The 15056-nt window shown below is 37.7% G+C and overlaps 1 protein-coding gene across 1 annotated transcript in view; it reads left to right on the top strand.

Moving 5' to 3' along the window:
* Positions 1 to 15056, top strand: part of LOC150077286 (liprin-alpha-1-like) — a 1048988-nt gene that overhangs the window by 369863 nt on the left and 664069 nt on the right. The window lies entirely within an intron of this gene.

The raw sequence follows: 15056 nt of genomic DNA, 5'->3' as shown, positions 1-15056 counted from the left end.
TTAAATGCCAGAAATATGGTCACTCTAAGCACACATGCGGAGGTAATGCCATCTGTTCTATATGTGGATCAAAGGATCATATACAAGCAGATTGCTCAGCCTCAACTCCCGTTTGTCCCAACTGCAAAGAAAGCCATCGTGCCTTTTCTACATCATGTGATATGTGGAAAACCGGAAAGAAAATTCAAAAATAATAAAATAAAAATAAGATACATAGGAGAAATGCATAGTCTATCCTGTGCACCTTGCACCCATAGATATCTTCAAACTGCAGTTCGAACAGATGTGTCAATACCAGCACCCCTCCCAGCAAACTCCAACATTCTCGCACAACAGTGAAAAATTGAAAACTACTAAAGACAGCAAGAAAACTGAATCACCCACCAACAGTATGGAAGTAGACATACACTCAAATTGAGGAACCCATGCTAAAACTTCATGCAAATGATACTATGGATACTGGCTGCCCCATCTTACCAAAAAAAAAAAAAAAAAAAAAAAAAAAAGAATGGAAAAAATGCTCTGCATACAAAGAGCAGTCAGACCCTCAGCTAAACTTAAATAATTAATATATTAGTATTATTAGCCATACTGTGCAAGGAAGTCCGAGGCTTATGCTGAACCAGCCAAAAAAAATCCCCGAGTTATCCTGAGAGAGAGAGAGAGAGAGAGAGAGAGAGAGAGAAAGAAAGAAAGAAGTAAGGAATCACCAAAAAAGAGAAGAATGTTTTTTTTTTTGGTAGTTGTTGGCTCATCAGCTTCTGTGGCCATATTGCACCTCCCAAGGTTTTTTTTGCAGTACTTTGATCCAAGCCCGAGGCGGGAATCGAACCCGCGACCTTTGGGTTCCCGGGCAGGTACTTTACCCACTCGGCTAGCCCGGTCGGCAATAGAAGAATGATGATATCCAGCTCAGGACCATGGGTGTGCCAAGCCCATGCACAACATCATACAATGGAATTGCAGAGGACTAAGCAGCATTCTGATGACTTAAATTATTTTATTTCTCAATTCAACCCCATAGGTTTATGCCTACAGGAAACATTCTTGTCACCACAAGTATTGCCAAAATTCTCAAATTACATCATGTACTGACAAGATAGGAGCTAAGATTCTCCTTCTCATGGAGGAGTAGTAGTAGTCTTATTAATTCTAACACACCATTCAGACCCATCCAATTAAGAACTACCCTAGAAGCTGTGGCAGTTCGTATTGCAGTGGATATTTCATTTGCCCTTTCCATTTATATTCCACCTTCTCAACCATTTTCCCATTCAGAGCTCGACAACCTGATTACACAACTTCCAATTCCAATTTGTCTTTGTTGCGAATGATACTACGACACAAATCCTAGACGTGGGTTAATCTGTTTTTCCAAAACAGATTAACAAGCAGATGCAGATATGAGATTCAACTCATCAAAGCTGAATCTCACGTCCACAATGCCTTTGTCATGAAACAACATTTAGTCATGGTCAGCTTAGATCTTGAAAAGGCATTTGACACTATTTGGCATCACTGTATTATAACAGATCTCTACCATCTAAGACTAAGGGAACAGTTGCCTGAAATAATTCAAGATTTCCTATATCTTCATTCTTTTCGGGTCCGATATAAAAACGTACTCTCTACATCTCACATTCACGGGGAAGGTGTATCACAGGGTTCGATACTTAGTTCAACACTATTCACAATTCAGGTTAGCAACATGACACTGGATATCCCAAAAACCATTGAAGCTTACGTGTTTGCGAATGACCTTACCATTTCCTGTCACTCTCAAAGTATGAACACCATTGAATGGCAGCTCCAACTTGCCATAACCAAAATAGCATTCTGGACTTCACAGAATGGTTATTGACTATCAGAAAAGCGATGCACTGCCACTCACTTCTGCTAGCTACAGGCTCTCCATTCTAATCCTGAACTACAAATATACAAAACTCCAGCCCACTTGTTAATACCAAAAGATTTCTTGGACTGATATTAGACAGCAAGCTAAACTTCCGAGTTCACATGACTCATTTAAGAACTACTTGTCTAAAGCATCTGAATATACTTTAATCAGTCTCGTCCAGTTCATGAGGAGCTGATCGCTATACCTCTACGAGTCTCTCATTTGTTCACACCTAGATTACAGTTCTCCAGTATACAACTCTAAGCACATTAGAACAGTTAAATGCCATCTAGCTCAGTGCTCTGAGGACAGCCCTGGGAGCTTTCAAGATTTCTCCGGTCCAAAGCCTTTGCATTTAAGCACATGATCCACCATTACGACTTTGCAGAAAAACATTACTGTCTCAATATGCTGCTAAGATCTGAAGTCTCCCATCACATCCTAGCTGGCAATATCTGTATAATACACAGCGAAATTCCGTTTATGAGAGTAAGACACATGAAAACTGACCTGCATCACTCAGAATTAAAAGGACTTCTTCATACTTGGAATGTTGATATAAGTGACATTTCTCAGGATGCAACTCTTCCTGTACCACCCTGGTTATGCTTTCATGCCTCTCATGCTGACCACATTCTCTGATGTGGGAAGGATGTTTTATCTTCTTCCAGTATCAGACAGTTACATACAGTCCATTCTAATCTCAACTGTAATTCATGTGTAATGTACACTGATGGTTTGAAAACTGACAATGTGGTAGATGCAGCAACAGTTTTTCCTTCATTTACAGTTACAGCCTCATTACCAGTCACATGCAGTATCTTCACTGCTGAGCTGTATGCCATAAAGCTAGCATTACCAGATTGTTGAACATTTAATTTCGCCTGCCTTAATCTATACTGACTCTATCAGTGCAGTCTTTGTCATAAGGGACAATTTCTCTTCATGTCATCCTACACTGTAAACTATTTACTATCAGTTACTCTCCTGCAGTGAGTCCAATCAATCAGTAACATTTTGTTGGATACTAAGACATTCTGGAATTCCGGCAAATGAGACTGCTGATCTTGCTGCTAAACAGCCTCTTACGTTCTCACAGCACCTTCAGGTTCCTTATATGGGTTACAAACCTGTAATTCACAAGGCCTGTTATGAAAACTGGTCACTGATCTGGAAATGTAATACCAAAAACAAACTTTACCAGATAAAACAAAATCCAGAGTTGTGGCTCTCTGGATTCAGATGAAACAGATGAGAAGAAGTGGTATTGGCAAGACTGAGAATTGGAAATACTCATCTTGCACGCCTGTTTTTATTATTGGGAGAAGATCCACCCCAGTGCACATCTTGTCACACCCAATTTGCCGTCTTCCACTTTCTTGTAGACTGTCTTCTTTACTTATCCATCAATTCTAGCACTTTTCAGTCATTCAGCAGATTGGAAAAAACCCAAAGTTTATCCTGTTTTCTTAATCATGCTAACGTAGAAGAACTCTTAACATACTTAAGGTATACTGGCCTATGCATGTATATAATTCAGTTGTATTATTTATATTTATTATTTATATTTTACTTTAATGTACCGGTAAGTTGTCGATTTTTTCGTTTTTTCCGTTTTAATTTCTGGAGGGTATCATACGGAAGTGTTCCACGTACTATATTGAGGTAAACTCCTCTTATTAATTTACTAATAATTCAGTTGTTGAAGGATATACAAAATAAACTATGAACTGTCACGATTTTGCTTCAATAACTAATCCTTGCGTCATTAAACTTAATACTAGCAACAACAACAACAGCATTATTTGGCCTAGTACATTATGTTGAACATGTTACATTCAATGCACTTTTGTAGTTTAGATTTGAGATTTGCAGGCATATTTTATGTAATTTAGTTTTAAATTTTGTATGAGATCTTCTGAAATTTGAGGAAACGATTTCATATTAAAAGTAGTAATATATTCAAATGGTTAAAAGTAATGTACACCTGATAACATTTCTTATTTTCCTGGAAAATTCACAAAATTCTGTTATTTTAAGGTTACTTTTGTTTTGCATTTTGATCAAGTTTGTATGCATTATATGAAAAACATAATGCATGTCAACAAAATTTTATTATTTTCTTAATATGGGCTCAAACCTGCTGGTAGGTGATTGTGGCTGTGCCCATATTAACACATTAACACAAAGATCAGTGTATAATGTTATTAGTGGAGTCCCACAGGGTTCGGTGTTAGGTCCACTGTTGTTTTTTATATTTATCAATGATACTGATGAAGGTATATCAGGCTTAGTGTCGAAGTTTGCAGATGATACAAAGGTTGGCAGGGTTGTTAATGACAGTAATGGCAGTGTGCTACTGCAACAGGATCTAGATAATTTGGGCATATGGGCTAAGAAGTGGCAACTGAAGTTTAACCTTGACAAATGCAAAGTACTACATACGGGTAGTAGTAACCCCAGAGAAACGTACCAACTGTGTGGTACTACACTTAAGGTGGTAGAAAATGAAAAAGACCTGGGAGTAATTGTGCAGGCAGATATGAAGTTTTCTGAGCAATGCAGACAGGCTGCCAGGGCAGATCATGGGGTTTTGTCAACGATATATAGGAATTTTGCTAGCAGGGAAAAGGAGGTGATTATCCCTCTGTATAAGGCAATGGTCAGGCCACGGCTTGAGTACTGCGTACAGGTCTGGAGGCCTCATTTTAGGAAGGATGTAGATTTACTTGAGCGTGTACAGAGAAGGGCAACAAGATTGGTGAGGGGAATGAAGGGATCCTCTTACGAAGAGAGGCTTAAGTTCTGCAAATTGCAGTGGCTAGAGACTAGGCACCTGCGCGGTGATCTGATTGAGGTATATAAGGCCTTGAATGGGTTGAGCACGCTGAATTCTGATGGGTTCCTTCCACTTGTTCAGATTACGAATCTAAGGGGGCATAAATTCAAATTAAGAAAAGACAGATGTGCGGAAATTTGCCTTTAGCCAGCGGGTGGTTAATTGCTGGAACAAACTTCCATCTGTCGTTGTGGAAGTTGATAGGTTAAATAAATTTAAGGAGGAACTGGACAGGCATTTGGAGGGAATGGTGTGATTTTTTTTTTTTTTTTTTTGGCTGATGCTGCATAAGCTCATACATTTGCTTTCTTGCATCACATGCTACTACTACTACTACTACTACTACTACTACTATAAGAAACAGCAGAGCTTCTTTGTAGGTTACACGTGTAGCATAAACTGTGCTTTTTATTTATTTTGTCTGTTAGACTATAGTGGCATATACAAATTGCCTGCATTTCACTTATACCATTGTGTGCTTGTTTCGTTTTTCAAATATGTTATAGGTTATTTCTTCTAATTATTGGAAATATGGCTTAAGGACTTATTATGTGGGCACTGTTGTGTTGAGACCAGTCTATACCGTATCCTGGAATCTATAAGGTATCTGGTTAAAATATCTGCATCTTGTGCAGATATTTTAACCTGATATAGTATAGGCTGTTTTGCTATAAATTTTATTTTTTAAAGCACAATTAAACATGGCCTAACTTTTTTAATGCATAAGGGCTATACTAGATGGGCACTTAAAGCACCAGCCTCTCCTGGCATTGTAAATGCCTCTAAAACAGAAAACTTTGTAAAAAGGATAGGTGGAACAGGACCAGGGTATGTCTGCCAGGGGCAAAGGTTGATGACGTTGTAGAGCGGATATCATCTTTCAAGGGCACAAAAGGTGATATAGTTGTACACGTTGGCACTAATGATATTAAGAGTAGGAGACCGGCGGAATTACTCAACAAGTACAGGTCACTGTTGAAAAAAAGCCGTGAAATAGGGTTGAATTTGAAAGTGTCTGCAATTCTGCCCAGACACTATAGGAGGGAGTACATGATGAGAGCCTTGTCGATCAATTCGGCCCTGAAAAGATTGTGCAAGGCTCAAGGGGTAGAATTTTTTTCAGCCTGGACTGTACTTGTTAACAGGAGAGATTGCTTCTACAGGGATGGGATACACTTAAATAGAAAGGGTGCAAGAATATTTGCTGATGCTATCGAGGCAGTGTTAGGTGGGTCGGAAAACTGCTAGTTTGGGGGGATACAAAGACTAATAGTTTAACAGTAACCGCAGGCAGAGGTGAAGGTGATTCTTGCACAACTTCTATTAGAATAAGAAGCGACCTGGAGCGAGGGGTGTTGGGGGTTTCAGGGACGGATGGCAGTCATCATGGAATAGTTGGGTATATGGGATGTGTTAGGGTAACAAGGAATAGGCATAGGAGCATGTATGCTTGCATGTATACCAATGCTAGAAGTATAGTAAATAAATTTGATGAATTTGAAGTGTCGGTCAAGACATCAAAGGCGGATATTGTTGGGATAGCAGAGACGTGGTGTAAGAAAGATATAAGAAATGCAGAACTGGAATTTGGGGAGTACAATGTGTACAGAAAGGATAGACAGGACAGAAAGGGAGGGGGTGTTATGCTGTTAATTAAGAAAAACATAAAATCAAAGGAAGTGCACCCAGTTAATATAGATGAATAGTGCTCTGTTGAGTCAGTTTGGTATGAGATAAGCACTGCGAAAGGAAAAATAAGAGTAGGAGTGTGTTATAGGCCTAATGACTTGAATGAGTACAATGAACAATTGTACAGAGAAATAGAGTGGGCCAGTAAATCAGAATGTCTTATAATGGGGGATTTTAACTTCCCAGATATTGACTGGAACTTGTGGGTTGGTCACTCACACACTAGTCAGACTTTTGTGGATTTATTGGATGATTGTTTTCTGCAGCAGCATGTTCGGGAGGCAACCAGAGAAAGTAACACTCTTGATCTGGTTATCAGCAGTGATCATTCGTGTATTAAGAATTTGCAGATAAAGGAACCACTAGGTGGCAGTGATCACAGTGTGCTGAAGTGGGATTTACTCAAAGAGGTAACTACCGTCAGGGGTAAAGGAAAGGGTTTTTGCTTCCGTAAAGAGGAGTACAGTGGTCTCAGACAGTTTTTAAATTCTGTACAGTGGGATCAATTGACGATGTTACAAACAGTAAATTCTAAGTGGGAAGCATTCAAAGAATTAATCGTGGAAGCGACTAGACTTTATATACCGATTAAGAAATATCGTTCAAGGTTTAGGCCTAAATGGTTATCAAATGAACTAATGAGACTCGTGACAGAGAAGAAAAATGCATGGGATGCATATAAATTATCAGGTGACGCAGAAGCGTGTGGCAGATATAAGCTAGTCTGTAATCAGGTCACAAAGGAGGTTCGGCAGGCGAAGACGGATTACGAGAAATCTTTGGCAAAAGATGCTAAGAAAAACAGCAAGGATTTCTTTACTTATATAAACTCTAAAAGGAAGGGGATGAATATGATTGGTCCACTTGACATCGATGGTTCGACTGTTGATGATCCTGCTCAGATAGCAAACAAACTGAATGAGTATTTTGCATCTACATTCACACGTGAGGAATTATTACAGTTTGAAAATGGAAGAAGGTTATCAAATTGTAGCAGTGTGCTTAATGATTTTGTAATAACTGAGAGCAAAGTGGAGGAGAAATTGTTGAAGTTAAACATAAGAAAGGCACCTGGGTTGGATGGGATCTATCCAGTTATTTTAAAGGAGGCGGCAAAGCAACTAAGCAAACCCTTAGCCATAATTATGAGAGCATCCTTGGACTCAGGGGAGGTTCCCACGGACTGGAGATGTGCAAATGTGTCCCCAATTCACAAAGGTGGATCGAAGGGTGACACGAGTAATTACAGACCAGTTAGTTTAACTTCTGTTCCGGGTAAAATAATGGAGTCACTGGTTAAAGATGCATTGCAGGATCATCTAGACAAGACTGCAGCAATAATTCAAACACAGCATGGGTTTGTTAAGGGAAAGTCTTATCTGACAAATTTGATTGGTTATTATGATGTGGTCACAAAGGAACTGGATGCAAAAAATAATTTTGATATCATATACTTGGATTTCAGGAAAGCTTTTGACACTGTTGCGCATGGAAGACTACTGTACAAATTGGAGCAGAATGGTATTAAGGGTAAGTTGCTACAATGGATAAAAGGATGGTTAAGTGGGAGAAGACAGAGGGTGGTAATCAATGGGTGCTGCTCTTCGTGGACTAATGTTATTAGTGGAGTCCCACAGGGTTCGGTGTTGGGTCCACTGTTGTTTTGTGTATTTATCAATGATATTGATGAAGGTATATCAGGCTTAATGTCGAAGTTTGCAGATGACACAAAGGTTGGCAGGGTTGTTAATGACAGTAATGGCAGTGTGCTACTGCAACAGGATCTAGATAATTTGGGCAGATGGGCTAAGAAGTGGCAACTGAAGTTCAACCTTGACAAATGCAAAGTACTGCATATGGGTAGAAGTAACCCCAGAGAAACGTACCAACTGTGTGGTACTACACTTAAGGTGGTAGAAAATGAAAAAGACCTGGGAGTAATTGTGCAGTCAGATATGAAGTTTTCTGAGCAATGCAGACAGGCTGCTAGGGCAGGTCATGGGGTTTTGTCAATGATATATAGGAATTTTGTTAGCAGGGAAAAGGAGGTGATTGTCCCTCTGTATAAGGCAATGGTCAGGCCACGCCTTGAGTACTGCGTACAGGTCTGGAGGCCTCATTTTAGGAAGGATGTAGATTTGCTTGAGCGTGTACAGAGAAGAGCAACACGATTGGTGAGGGGAATGAAGGGATTCTCTTACCAAGAGAGGCTTAAGTTCTGCAAATTGCAGTGGCTGGAGACTAGGCACCTGCGCGGTGATCTGATTGACGTCTATAAGGCCTTGAATGGGTTGAGCACGCTGAATTCTGATGGGATCCTTCCACTTGTTCAGATTACGAACCTACGGGAACATAAGTTCAAATTAAGAAAGGACAGATGTAGAATAGATGTGCGGAAATTTGCCTTTAGCCAGCGAGTGGTTAATTGCTGGAACAAACTTCCATCTGTTGTTGTGGAAGTTGATAGGTTAAATAAATTTAAGGAGGAACTGGACAGGCATTTGGAGGGAAGGGTGTGATTTTTTTTTTTTTTTTTTTTGGCTGATGCTGCATAAGCTCCTACACTTGCTTTCTTGCATCATGTGCCACTACTACTACTACTACATGTAAGTGTTTCTAATGTCAGATTGTTTCAAACTAGAAGGTGCATTTCTAACGTTGCATTGGATAGAGATTTACTTTTTCTAGTCTCAGTTTCGAGATGGATGTTGTTGTTCAAATCAGATGTATTGCACATTTATGTATACAGTTTATTGTGAGTAGAAAGAGAAAATGATGATGGTGGATTCATCCAGCAGGGATGAAAGAGGATTAAGGATGAAAGAGATCCCTGGCCATAATTAAATTTGCGGCCCCTTTAATATATATATATATATAAAAACTATTATTATTATAAATTTTCAGCACTACTTTAGAAAATATTTACACTGAAAATGAGGCCCCTCTTTGGGTGAGGGGCCACAGCCATGGCTGGTTTGGCTGTAGCGTTAACGCGACCTTGCATCCAGCAAATTCAAATAGGTTAAAAACAGGACAGTTTTATATTATGCTTGAAACACACAGAAAGTTTCCCCGAGATGTTTTTTTTTTTTTTTACAGAAGGTCAATACAGAGTTTTGATGAACTTCTAATGTTAATTAGTGAAAAAATCCCAAAATTTGATACCAATATGAATAACTGTTTCACTGCAATAGACATTGCTTGTGGACACGATGGTGATTCGAACATTTTTAAGAATTCAAATTTTGGAAGATTACTAATGAAACAAGTTAATTTGCCATTAAATAGAGAAACTCTTCCTGGTACAAATGAGTGGGCAATGCCATTTGTTTTTGTAAGGGACGAAGAATTTGGATTGACTGAAAATTTAACACTATTCATACCCATCAAAAAATTTGACCAGTGAGTGAAGAATTTTAAATTATAAATTAATTTGAGCAAGGCAACTTGTAGAATGCTTGTTGGGAATACTGAGCTGGGCAATAAATTGCTCATTTTTTAATCTAGCATATTATTGAATTCTCATTCTGCTATTGAAACAATAAAAAATTGTTGCATATTGCATAATTTTGTGAGAAGGGATGTATATGTTTTTGAAGACACATTAACCTGAAACGGAAGAGGGAATGGAAACAACAGCAGTTGGAGAGCAGTCTTTAGGCATGTCAATAAGGGATTCTTTTTCTACATTTTTCAACGTTGTCAGTGCACTTTTATGGCAAAATTCTAGAATATAATTACAATAAAATTTATCCTATTTTTTAAAATAAATATTAGCATTTAGTAGAAAATTAACATTCTGAAAAATAAGAAACTATGTACAATGAATTTGAATTAAAAGTATGTGGCAATCAAAAGATTTTTTTAATTTTTAATTATTTAACACTTTTCCTCACATTAAATTTCATTAAAACTCTTTGTTAGTCCTCGGGGTAATCTTTTAATGCCCTGTTGTACAAGGCAGGTCTCCTTTCCACCTCACAAATAAATTTCTCAGTGTCAAACTTCATCTTCTATAAATAATAACAAAGAAATGAATGAAGGATGAAGGCCAACCACCCCATGCATGGGGAGTATTTCTTCTCAGACAATATAAATGCCAAGTTGCTGGTGTTTTCAGCACCTCCAATGACATCAGCAAGCATTGAATGCCATCTAACGTCATCCAACATGCTGTTGGAAGTGTCTGTCTAGTTTTCATGCCTTTTCCCTCTGCTTCCTATAAAACCATGCATTCAAAGGACTTTCCAATGCCACGCTTTAAGCTTCCATCTAGTGTAGCCCTAAGGAAGGTAAGGTAAAGCATTTCTGTAATCAGTAAAATCACCTTTATTAAAAGACTGATGTTAGTGACATATTAGTAACCTCTCTCACTCTCCATCCAAATCTCTTGGATGGTTTCTTAAAATAAGAAAACCAAAAAAAAGTTGCTTTGATAATTTTTAATATAATTTCCCAGATAAGATTGTAGCTACTATTTGCCATCCTCTCTCTCTCTGCATTAATACAGTGGACCCCCACTTTACGATTGGTTCACCTCTCCATAATAAAATATCGTTCACTATACGATATATAGTAAGCACCGGTCATTGTGATCGAGGTTGCAAATTGAATTTTAATTCTATTTTAATTCAAATATAACAAATTATCCCAAGTGATGCTTAGCATTTTAAGAATTCCTCATGCCAGTGCTGAGTATAAGAGAATGTTTAGCCAGGCAAAAATAAATTGATTTCAGCTTTTCTCTTTCTGGCAAAGTTTTGGAAGTGTCCTCAACAGCCAAATCTAAACAGCAGTTCCATTATTATTAGAAAAATTTGACTCATCATTTCTGAAGAGGACAAAGTTTGCAGTGGTATCTTGATCTGAGAAAATCATAATCAGTTGTTGTGTAACAGGCAATCCAAACAGAAATCCACAGAGAGAAAATCCTAGTTAAGCTAGGCGCCTCCGTAGCCAGGTGGGAAGGAGCAGCAGTGCGTAGCACACGCTTCTTGATTAGACCGGGGTTCGAGCCCGTCACCACCAAATACGGAGGATGCGGAAAGGTCATTCAGGGAATGACCACCGCATATCCCGGAGCAATATGGCCTTAGTTGCTAATGCTCCTAAAAAAAAACAAATAATAACCTAGTTAAGCTAATGTTTGTAAGCATACTGTAATGGTAAATAATCCCATCACAGTATTTTAATGTCAAATTTGTATGTTATCAATGAAATTTAATTTCTGGTGCAGTATTGACTTTAAAAAACATTCTGCTTTTTTCTCAAAAAATCTCTTTTTTTCCTGTTTTTTTTTTTTTTTTTTTTTTTTTTTTCTCTGTTTTCACCAAAAATTTCCTGTTTTTCTTCTGCTTACAGTCTTCTCCAGTTCTTTGATAGTCAAGAGTTGGCAGCTGTGATATTGTCTTTTGCCCACTTTGCTGCAAAACAAATTATTGGGGATAATTAAAAATGAGAAGCACTATAAAAATTAAAAGATAATGAAAATTCCCTCATAATTTAAATAGAAAACATAGAAAAGAATCTCAGAGGCCCAAGCCACTACATCAGATTAGCTGGTGTATTGGATAAAATAGTAACATAGTTAATTCAGGGATATTTCGCTATAGATTCCATATGTTTTGTTCCTAAATAGACAAGACTGCTAAGCAAGAGAAAAATGGACTTGGCGTGTTATGGCCTTAGTCACCTATGTGCCATAAAAACCAAAATCAAATAAAATCAAGGGAGAAAAATATATTTTCAGCTGCTCCAAACTGAGCATCCATAGCACACTTCACCAAAAGAGTGGGTTGACCACATTCTTCAGTGTTCCTATTTGCACATAGCATTGATGGATCTACCATGGAATGATGCTCTGTTAATATTCAATTAGCAGGTGAGTAATCTTCCAACAAGAACTGATTGAAAAAATCAGCTACCAAACTCTTCTTTTCTCAGGGTAGACCAATTTTCACGTTATGACCTTAAATTATTAGTTATTATTGCATTGACATCTGACAGTTATTATTGCATTGACTAACAAACTTATGCATGAAAAGATCTAAACCCTCCAACCACTTCCTCATTCATTTCACAATTATATGTAGTCTCAGTTCCAATCTAAATTATGTCAATTTGTACTTATAGTCTAACAAACCTTCTCATACTTTTTATGACAGAATCCCAATTATCATTTGATTCAACCACTGCTCATATCAGTTGTCCTATTTTTTTATTGTATGTTTCCTTTCACTTCAAAGGTGGTACATGTGCATATGTCTGCTCTGATATTCCCTGCTCTGAAATTGGGTATATCCTTTTTATCTTCTCTGGCTTACAATCTTTCTACCGTATTCTGTCAAATTTATCTGTTGCCTCTATCATTCTCCCAACTTTACTGATCATTTGGAACTCTGACTTTCTCCAGTCCAACTTTCCTAACGGTAAAGTAATTTTCCTTAGTGACTTTAATGTTCACAACTCCAGCTGGTCAAGATGCTGAAGCTATCTGCTATTTTTACAATCCTAAACTCAGCCATACTCATGATCTTTTTCTCACAAACTTCCCTTCTACTTACACCATTGAGGTGAGTGGTCCTGTAGGCATTTCAGATCACAACTTCTTGATGGTCTCTTCTCCATTGGAACCTTTATCTCATGGCTATTCCTTTTCTTCTTTTTCTTGTTTGGATTTCTGTTTTAAATCTTCTGATGGCAACGTTTGCTCAGATTGTGTCAGTGAAATTATTCTTGTAGGGATGAAATCCTTTATTCCACTCTCCACCTTAAAATGTCATCCTCTATCTAAACATTGGTTTTCCAATAAATGCATTAAGACAGTTAATGATTTTGCAAATGACTTGTATCCAAATCTCCAATTTTTCTTCTGCCTATGCCAAAACTTGCAACGATTGTAAAGCAGTTATTAACACAACCCAAGCACAGTACTAAGTACTATAGGTTTTCATACCTCTCATGTTTGGGGTTTTCATAAAAAAAAAAAAAATTTTTTTTTTTGAACAGACTAAGAGAAGAAAACCATGCTTTGTCCAAATGGTAGTCAAGTGTTCTGGTCTCTTGCAAAAATATTGGCTGCAACTTTTGCCCATCTCCATTCTCAGTTCTATCAAAGCCGGATGGTTCTCTTGTCGCCTCAGCTAAAGATAAAGCTGATTTATGCATCCTACTTTTCTTCTAACTCATGTATTGTTGGCCTTGGAAAACTACCTCCTGCCATTACCAGTACACTCTGATCAATCCCTCCTGTGGTCTTCCATCAAAAGGATATTAGAAGAATTTTGATCATTCTTGATGCCAAAAAAGCATGCTGTCCTAATGGTATTTCTCCACATTTTCTTGAAACCTATGCTCTTGAACTTATTCCTGTTCTGTGTTGACTTTTTACAGTTTCCTTCTACCAGTGTTTTTTCCCTTCTGCCTTGAAATTTGCTCTTATCCATCCAGTTCCTAAAAAGGGTGAAAAATCCTTCCCATCCCTCTCTCATCCCATTGCAGCTGCTTCTACTCTTTCTAAAGTAATGGAGAAATCCATTATATACGTTCCATTATTGATACACTGGTAATATACTTGATCATGTTATTTGATCAAAAAGTTTGGTGAAACCAAGCAGTTGTTCTTGACATTTAAAATGCTTTTGTTTGTGTTTTGTGCAAAGACCTGCTAAATAAGCTCCCATCTTATTGTGTTACAACTGTTTTTTGTAATTGGGTATCTAGTTTTCTCTCTGACCACTCTCTGTGAGTGATGGTAGACAGCTGTCTGTGTTCTTACTTCTGCACTAATGCTGGTGTTTCCCAAGGTTCTGTTCTTTCTGCCACTCTTTTCTTCATGTATATATTAATGACCTTCCTCCATTAACCAGAAATCCTATCTATAGTTTTGCTAATGATAGCACATTGCATTCCATCTTCCAGTTTAAGAAACCCTGCCCTGCACAAAACAACTTCAACTTTTTGAATATCCATTACCAATCACTTAAATGATTATTGCTAGTAATTCTCCAGTGGTGCAAAGATAACTTCTTGATTTCAAACTTTCTAAAACTCAGTCCTGTCATATTTCACAAAAAGGATTCTTCTGCTCCTGTGCTTATTTTTGATGAATGCTTATTTTTGATGACACTCATTTATCTTGATAAGATCACATATCTCTATTAGAGTTTATCCTGGCTTCTAATCTCTCTTGCCATAAACGCATCACAAGTATTGCTTTCTCTGCATCTCAAAAACTGGGTTTTTGCTGTCACTCTTGGCATTTCTTTTCTTCCTAACAGCTGCTCACACAAAAGTGTAGACTTTTGTGTCTGACTGTCCTTGTGTTTCTTCTATGTATCCTCTCAAACTGATCCACATCCTTTCAAAAATGACACTTCCAGTCCTCTACAGTACTCTAGTACTGCATATAGGTAGTGCAATCTAACTGTTGCCTTATACATGGGATAATTTTTCTTATATCAGAAAACACTAACTTGAAGTGGGCATGTACCCTTCGATAAATTCAAGCATGTCAAGTGGGTGATGTTAAAATGTATCCTTTGCAAAAAAAGAAAATATGTAATACAATATTATTAATAATAAAATTATGCGATGAAAAATTGGATTAAATCAGTTTCTTTACTTAAAAAT

Source organism: Mastigoproctus giganteus, chromosome 12 (assembly GCF_048544385.1).
Source record: "Mastigoproctus giganteus isolate SK-2022 chromosome 12, ASM4854438v1, whole genome shotgun sequence".
NCBI lineage: Eukaryota > Metazoa > Arthropoda > Arachnida > Uropygi > Thelyphonidae > Mastigoproctus > Mastigoproctus giganteus.
This window is presented reverse-complemented; position numbering and strand designations above follow the sequence as displayed.